This window comes from Elephantulus edwardii, unplaced genomic scaffold (genome assembly GCF_000299155.1).
Source record: "Elephantulus edwardii isolate Elephantulus edwardi_28Jun2011 unplaced genomic scaffold, EleEdw1.0 scaffold00001, whole genome shotgun sequence".
NCBI lineage: Eukaryota > Metazoa > Chordata > Mammalia > Macroscelidea > Macroscelididae > Elephantulus > Elephantulus edwardii.
Window position 1 is genome coordinate 40877545 of NW_006399751.1, and position 8499 is coordinate 40886043.

Sequence of the window (8499 nt, forward strand, 5' to 3'; positions counted from 1 at the left end):
TCTTCTCTCTCACACATAAAAATATCACTTTGCATTTCTGCGGTGTTTCATAATTCACAATGAATTGCCATGTGAATAAATTTGGTTGTATGATCTTCACACTAAGCTTGTGAAGTGGATAGAATAGGTATTAACATTCCCATTCTGTGGGAGATGACACAGCTACCAATTTTGACTCCAAGCCCAGAGCTATTTCAATCCTACCATGCTGTTTCCAATGGCTGCACATTGCTTAAATGTCTAAATTGGCTATGTATGCAGTGAAAGCTTTTTCTAATCTAGCTCAAAATCACATTTACAGCATCATCTTTCACAACTACCCCAGAGAAACCATCTGACAGAGCCACATTGATTTATCAATTGTTTATAGATTTGACACATTTTATTCATACCTTCTAAAGAACTTTCTCTAATCATAGTCTTCTTGCCTAAGTTGGTTAGATATTCTAATTACATTAATCAATGACAATTAATGTTATACTATTTGTGAATGATAGCATGAAAAGCCAATGATTTGTACACCTTCACTCAACTGAAAATAAAATTTAAGTCTACTGATCCACCGTTTAGGAAGCACGAGTGGGCTAGTGACAATCTGGTAGCCCAGTGGTAAGAAACTGCACTGCAATCCTGAAGACACATGGTTTGAATCCACCAGCTGCTCCATGGAAAAAGTATGGACAATTTACTTCCATGAGATTAACTGCCTCTGAAACCACACTGGGGGGTCAGCTATGGATTGGTTCCAACTCATCAGTAACAACAACAATGGCCTAGTGGTAAGAAGCTGTGCTGCAATCCTGAAGGGTTGTGGTTCAAATATACTAGCTATTCTATGAGAGAAAGATAGGTAATCCCATCCTGTGTGATTAACTATCCCTAAAAACCTGCCAGAGTGTCAGCAGTGGGTCAGTTCTGACTCGACAGTACACAACAACAAAACAATACCAATCATTTGTGTCTTGGGGAAAGTGCAGGCAAAGTGTTCCTTAGAAGCAAGGATGGTGAAATTTCTTTTCACATATTTTGTGCATATTGCCAGGGAGAGGCTATACCTTGGAAAGGGTTATCATGCTTACAAAGATGGAAGCTCAGCTAGGGAGAGGAAGACCCTCGGCAGAGTGGATTGACACAGTGAGTGCAACAATTGACTTAAGTGTGTCAGAGATAGTGAGGATAATACAGGATGGATCAGGATTCAGACCTGCTATTCATAGGGTCACTATGAGTCATCCTCAACTTGATAGCACCTAACAACATCTGGCTTTTAATGTGCAATTCCATTTTCCTTCTCCATGAAACTATCTATAGCCACCTCCTTGAATTTCAGTAACTTCTTATATGTATAAACTAAATGTCATTTTTTGAAAACTTAACTATACACGATATTGTTGTTGTTGTAATATGCCATCAAGCTGAGTACAGCTCGTAGTGACCCTACAAACTGATCTGAACATTGTCCTATCCCGCGCCATCCTCACAATCTCTGACACACTCAAGCCCATTGCCACAGTCACCATGACAACCCACCTGGTCGTGGGTCTTCCTGTCTTTCACCACTTTTCCACCTTTCCAAGCATGATGTCCCTCCTCAAGGAATAAGTTTGCAGGCAACATGCCCAAAGTGTGTGAGACAAAGATTCATCGTTTTTCTACAAGGAGCTCTCTAGCTGCACCTTTGTATTAGTCTACTCTTATTTTTTGCATTACATTTAACTTTCCACTCTTCTTTGTCTTATCTATTCATATAAATTGTAATCTTCTTGAGAGCAAGGGTGTGTTGAAGACTCATTGTATTCCCTCTGGAATCTAATAAAATCAATTTACAATATATCCGATAGATGTTTAATTGAAATAAATTCCGCTTGCTGAGTTTAGTTGGTTGGTTATTTTTATATTTGGAATTTCCCTTATAGGAGGCATCCTAATTACCTCCTACTAAATGTTTTCTATTTATTTTGTTGTATTTTTATTATTTGAGCCATTCCCTTTAAGTATCATATAAAGCATTAATCCTTTTGAAAGAAGAAATTTAAAATAAAGTGGTATCTTGCAAAGAGTTTAGAAACCAAGTTTTCATTTGGCACATTATTTTCTAATTAGGTATGCTTACACACAGATGTTGCTCACTAATTCCTGTAAGATAACTACTTGAAGTTTTTCTTCAGAGATTAGAAATGTATGATTAACTCAATAGTAATTATTAAATACAATGAAGGTTTGGCAGCATACCAAATGAAATAGCATAGGCCTATATTTATTCTCTTATATGCTTCTAAATATCTCAAGCTCATTTTCACACCAAGTTCAGCTTTTCATTTTATCATTCAGAGTAATTTTTTTCCTATCGCTTGAAAATACTAAGTGGCAAACTTTTCAAGGTTTTTGATTCTTATTCAAGTGCACATTCTAGAAATTCAACCATATTGATTTTTATTTTAATTTATTCAGTCCTTATCACTTCCAAAGTTCTAACATCAATTATATGCCTAGAATAATGCTGTATTCTCTATCTTCTCAGGCATATGATTTATACATACAAGAGCTGTTTTAACATCCTTGTTTACTAATTCTGCCAGCTGTACTATTTCAGGGCCTATTTATCTCAAATTTTTATCATTATGAATGTTTTTCTGGTCTTTGCATGCTTGTTAACTTTTTATTAGCTACTAGACATTGTGGATTTATATGATTGGGTATTTGAGATTTTTGTGTTCTATAGTTATTTTGGGGAGCTCTAGTGGTCTAGTGGTAAGAAGCTGTGCCACAATCCCAAAGGCCTGCAGTTCAAATCCACTGCTGCTCTGCATAAGAAAGATGAGCAGTCTCCTCCTCTGAAAATCTACCGCTGGGGGGCACTTTTGACCTGATGGCACACACAAAAACAGTATTTTGAGGCTTCTGGGATGTAGTTACCTAATTTGATCCTTCTAAGTCTTGATTTAAGCTTTGTTGGGCCCAGAACAAGCATTGTTTCTGTTGTTAGGTGCCATCAAGTCAACTATGATTCACAGAAATGCCACAAACAACAGATCTGAACCCTGTCCCATCGTATGTCTTCCTTCATGATCTCTGTCACGTTCAAGCCCATTGTTACCTTCACTAGGTCCATTTATCTCTTTGAGGGTCTTCCTCTCTTTAGCTGACCCTCAAGCTTTGCGAGCATGATGACTTTTTCCAATGGCTCTCCTCTCCTAATTAAATGCCCACATTACGTGAGCCAAAAGTTCACCACTTAGCACTATGCTTTCAAGATTTTTTTTAACCTCATTTAAATCAAGTCTACCTCTTTTATCCTTTCAGGTGATGAAATGGAATTAGTTTGTTACAAATATTTAGAAACACAATTGATTTTTGGGTGTTGGTATGTCTAAACTAAATGAGAGATGTGTCAGGAAGGAAACATTAGTTTAGGTGTCATTCCGGCCTGAGGAGTTCCTGGGAGGTTCAGGTGTTACTTACTTAATGGTTGGCAGTTAGGACAAACTTGACCAAAGGCTCATTGGAAGAAAGCTCAAGTTATCTGCTGCTAAACTGTGACAGCAAGTTTTAGTGGTTCAACCCACAGGGAGGTGTTCATCTTTCTAGAAGATCAAATCCACCAGTTGTTGTTCTACAAGGGAAATAACAGACAATCTCCTATGCAGTTTATAGCCTCAGAAATCTAACAGAGATTGGGTCATTTCCAACTTGATGGAAATAAGTTGAATTGAGATATTGAGTGGGAAATTCTATGGAATAGCTCTACCATGAAACGTGGCATTACATTGAGTCAGAATTGATGGCACATTGATTTGCCTTTTCTTTCTTTTTGGTAATTTAATTCAAATACTGAGAACTCTATTTGATGCTACAGATTTCCCCCACCCCGCTCAGATTTATGGAACACAAACTATTTTCAGCTTCCCATGAATTCCAAAGTTCTTCAGCTTTCTCTTTTCCCATTCTTATTTCCCCAGACTCCATGATTTCCTCCTATGCATGAACTGCTCAATATTTAGCCGAAGCCTAAAAGGAGAATCCTCTGTGCTTCTCCAGAGTTCTCTCCATGTAGTTCTTTTCTCTCCAGTACTCTGCTCTCTGAATTCCAGTCACACTGGCCTTTTCAAACTCTGAATTCTTGTCTCCTCAATTCAGGGTAACCACTGCAGAAGATGAAGAATTATAGCCTTCAGTATGGATTATATCTCAACATCAAGAAGGCAAAAATCCTTACCATAGGCCCAACAGTCAACATTATGATAGATGAAAAAATGACTGAAGCTATCAATGATTTCATCTTGCCTACATCAACAATCAACACTCTTGATACCAGAAGTCAGGAAATCAGGAGACATACTGCATTGGGTCTGCTGTTAAGGACCTCTACAAAATGCGGAAGAGCAACAATGTCAGTTTGAAGACTAAGGTGTGCCTGATTCAGGCCATGGTCATCTCAATCACCTACTATGCATCAGAGAGCTGGAAAAATGAAGAAGGATGACAGAAGAATTGATGACTTTGAGTGGTGCTGGAGAAGAGTATTAAATATCCTATGGACAGCCAAAAGTAAAAACAAATGTGTCTTGAAAAGGATGTGGTCAGAGTGATCGCTGGAGGTAAGGATGAAGCAGCTTCATCTTTCATACTCTGGACATTGTAGCTAGGCAAGGCTATACCTTGGAAAGGGGCATCTTGCTTGGAAAGATAGAGGGTGAGCGAAGGAGAGGAAGACCTCATCATACTGTGACATCAGCAATGGACTCAGCAATGGACTCTAATGTCTAGTGTCTCAGAGCTGATGTGGATTGCACAGGATAGGGCAGGTTTCATGCTGGCTATTTATAGGGTCGCTGTGAGTCACACCCGACTTGTGGCACCTAACAACAAAAACAGGCTCTGTTTGAGTTTCTTCTCTCTTCGCTGGCTGCAGCCTGGAAATGCTCTGTATTCAAAAGTTAGAACAATCTGAACTCACTTTGTTTTCTTAATACAGGGATCACTGTCCTCAACCAACTATTGTTCCATGAGTGAAGACTGTTTTTTTCTAATATTTTGTCCAGATTTTTTGGTTGTTAAGGCAAGAGGAAAAATGCAGTCCCTGCTATTCTCATCAGCGCTAGAAGTTCTTAAATGGATAAAAATGTTTCACAGATCCAAATGAAAATTAACTTTTCTTACTTAGACAGGTCAAAAAATAAAAATAACAGACATTAAACTTTATTTTATTAAATTAAAACCTTAATCTATAACCTTCAGTTCAAAGTTGTTGCTGTTGTCCACCGCTGGGTCACAGCTCTTCTCCAGCAGGTTTTCAGAGGCAGTTTAACTGCACAGGAGCTTGCTCCTAGGGATCAGCTGGTGGATTTGGACCATGTGCCTTTGGGATTGCAGCCCAGCTCCCTAGCACTAGAACAGTAGGGCTCAGAAAATGTAAACAGCCTGTCCATACGACCCAGCTCTACCACTGCGAAGAGTATTCCCCAAGGAAAACAGAACTGAGATACAAACGGAGATTTGTACATCAATGTTCATAGCAGCATTGTTCACAATAGCAAGAACATGGAAACAGCCGAAATGTCCATTAACAAATAACTGGATTGAGAAAATATGGCACATTCACAAGATGGAATATTGTGCAGCACTCCGGAGCAATGATTCTGAAATTATAACATGAGAGAAGCTAGGAGAGCATTATGCTGAGTGAACTAATGCAGGCACAGAAGAACAAATACTACACCATTATTATAAAATCAAGGATAACCAGGGAGGTGCACACGGATATACAAAGAGGGAAGGGAAGGGAGGATGATGGGATCACAGAGTTTGGTGTGTGGAGGGAGGGAGTGGAAAAATTGTATGAGTGAAACACAATTTTTTAAAAAAGGTAAATTGACTTTTTTTTTTTACTATACTTAGAAGGGCAATCTCCTCCCCTATGGTTACTGCCTCTGAAAACCCGCAGGAGGGTCAGCTATGGGTCCGTTCCGACTCAATGGTACACAACTACAACAATAGAGTAAAATGTTTCTAGAGGAATGAAGAAGTAATTGAAGATTTTTAAGGTAATTTATCCAGTATCTTTCAAAATAACTTTAATTGCCCAAAGGACACAAAACATTGCTTCAATTGTCAGTAATATTTTATGATGTAATATTAAAAGAAACTATTTCTTTATTTAACTGAAGGCAAACAATAACAATAATATAGCTGCAACAGAAATCTGTTGATAATCCAAAAAAGAGAAAAGGTGGGAAATGGAGGCTAAAATAAACAGGAACACTGGTCTAAGCAAGCTGGCACTCTTTTTTTAACATGTCCCACTTTGTATTGGTAAGACCAGATAATGAGTAGCACTTTTTCTTCGTAACAATTCATTAATCAGAGAAATGATCCTTGCTAGTGTTTAGATGTTTTACTTAATTTGGTACCTCTGGCCTGCTGCCCCACTAGTGCCAAAATTATTATTTCTCACCCAGTAGGTGATAAATAACAACTTCAGTCGTGATTAATACCACAAATCTCTCAACCTGACTAATGCAAAAAACTTGAGACCTAAGAACAAGTGGGTGATAATTGTTGTGAGAACTGTTGAAGCTCTGCTCAGCTTGGGAGGGAAGAAATCCACAGGAAATGAAGCGTTTGCTAGCCGTCCAGCTGATCCTAAGAGGCTTCATTAAGCCCATCTCAGCGACATTCGCCATTTCAGTACCAGTGCTACATTTTCTCCCTCAGAACTCTTAGGCTTTAAGAATCATCAAAAGAAAGAAATCAGTAGCTCATCTGCATATATTTGAATACGGAATTAATGAATACAGTGAAAACACAGAATTCTCAAAAACTGTACACTCTAATACTGGTCACTTAAGACTTAAACTAAAAGCAAAGCAGTCCCCATAGAATCCATTTCCATTTGTAAAGACCCATAGAGAAGAGTGGAATTGCCCCACGGGGCTTCCGAAGCTGTAAATCTTTATGAAAGCAGACAGTCACATCTTTTTCTCTAGGAGAAGCTGGTGAGTTCAAATCACTGACTGGCCTTTCCGTTAGCAGCCAAGCGCGGTACTCACTGCAACAACGTTTTAAAATCCTGTTCCTGCCTTTATAGAAGGAGGATGCATGATCCAGTTTCCAAAAAAAATTAGACCGTTTAGGTAAGTTATGAGTATCTTAAGTATTTGTCTATTTCCTCTAGGTTTTCACATTTGAATACAGTTTTTCATAATATTCCATTGTTAACCTTTTTCTTTTAGTCTGAAAGGGGGGAGGATAGGGGATTAGGGAGGACAGTGTGCAACAATGAATGAAAATCCAACTTTCGTTAAAATCACCATTTGAAAAAGGAAAAAATAGGACAAAATAATTTGAATGTGGCAATGAGTGAAATAGAGATTTATAAAAACAAATTTTGTTTTGAATGCAGAAGTCAACAATCAGAAGAGCAGACTCACCCATTTGTGTGGCATCATTCTTGAAAGCACAACTTAGACTGCTTCAGTTACTCGTAAAACATTTGTCGTTGCTGAGTACCTGCGAGTCAGAACCAACCCATAGCTGACCCTCTAGCGGGTTTTCAGAGGCAGTTAATTGGATGGACTGCCCATCCTTCTCGGTGGAGCAGCTGGTGGACTCAAATCGTGAGCCTTCAGGATTGCAGAGCAGCTTCTTGCCATGAGGCCACCAGAGCTCCCTAACCGCCTATAATAAAAAGCCCTTGCTTCTTAACCTGCCTACAGTCAATTCTGATCTGAGCCTTGCTAGGATAGTGGGTTAAGTGCTGGTTTACTAAATGAAAGATTATTAGTTTAAACCCACCGGCCACACTTAAGGAGTAAAATCAGACTCTCTCCTCCACAATCATCACCACATGGTAACAGCAATTTAGAAATCAAACTTGTTACATTGAGAAAATCTGCTGCCAAAGCCCTCTCCAAAATGTTAAAGATTAAGCATGGCCGTTTAAAGACCTGTCTAAGCCCTGCTTTGATTTTGGTGCTTAGTGGTTTGTTTTTTTCCTTCCCAATTGCTTCGTTTGCTTATGAATGTTGGACAATGAGTAAGGATGACAGAAGCAGAATTGATGCCATTAAGGTGTACATTTGGAGAAGAGTATTGAATATTCCCTTGACTGCCAAAAGATCAAACAAATCTGTCATGATGGTGAAACTTGGTCTCACATACTCTGGGCATATAATCAGGTGGGAAAGGTGGAGGGTGAGAAAAAGAGAGAAAGACTCTCAGCAAAATGGATAGACACAGCGATTATAACAATGGGCCCGATTATATCAGACATCCTGAGGAATGGAGAGGATAGGACAAGCTTCAGATCTGTTCATAGCATTGGGGCTATGAGTCACAGTCAACCTATAGTCACCAAACAACCTCCTGTTGAGATTTAATATTAGACCACCATGACCTGGACTAGGTGCACCTTAGTCCCTAGCATCATTGCTTTTCAGTACTCTGGAGAGGTCCAGGACAACAGATTTTCCCAGTGCAATTAGTATTGTTGTTGTTGTT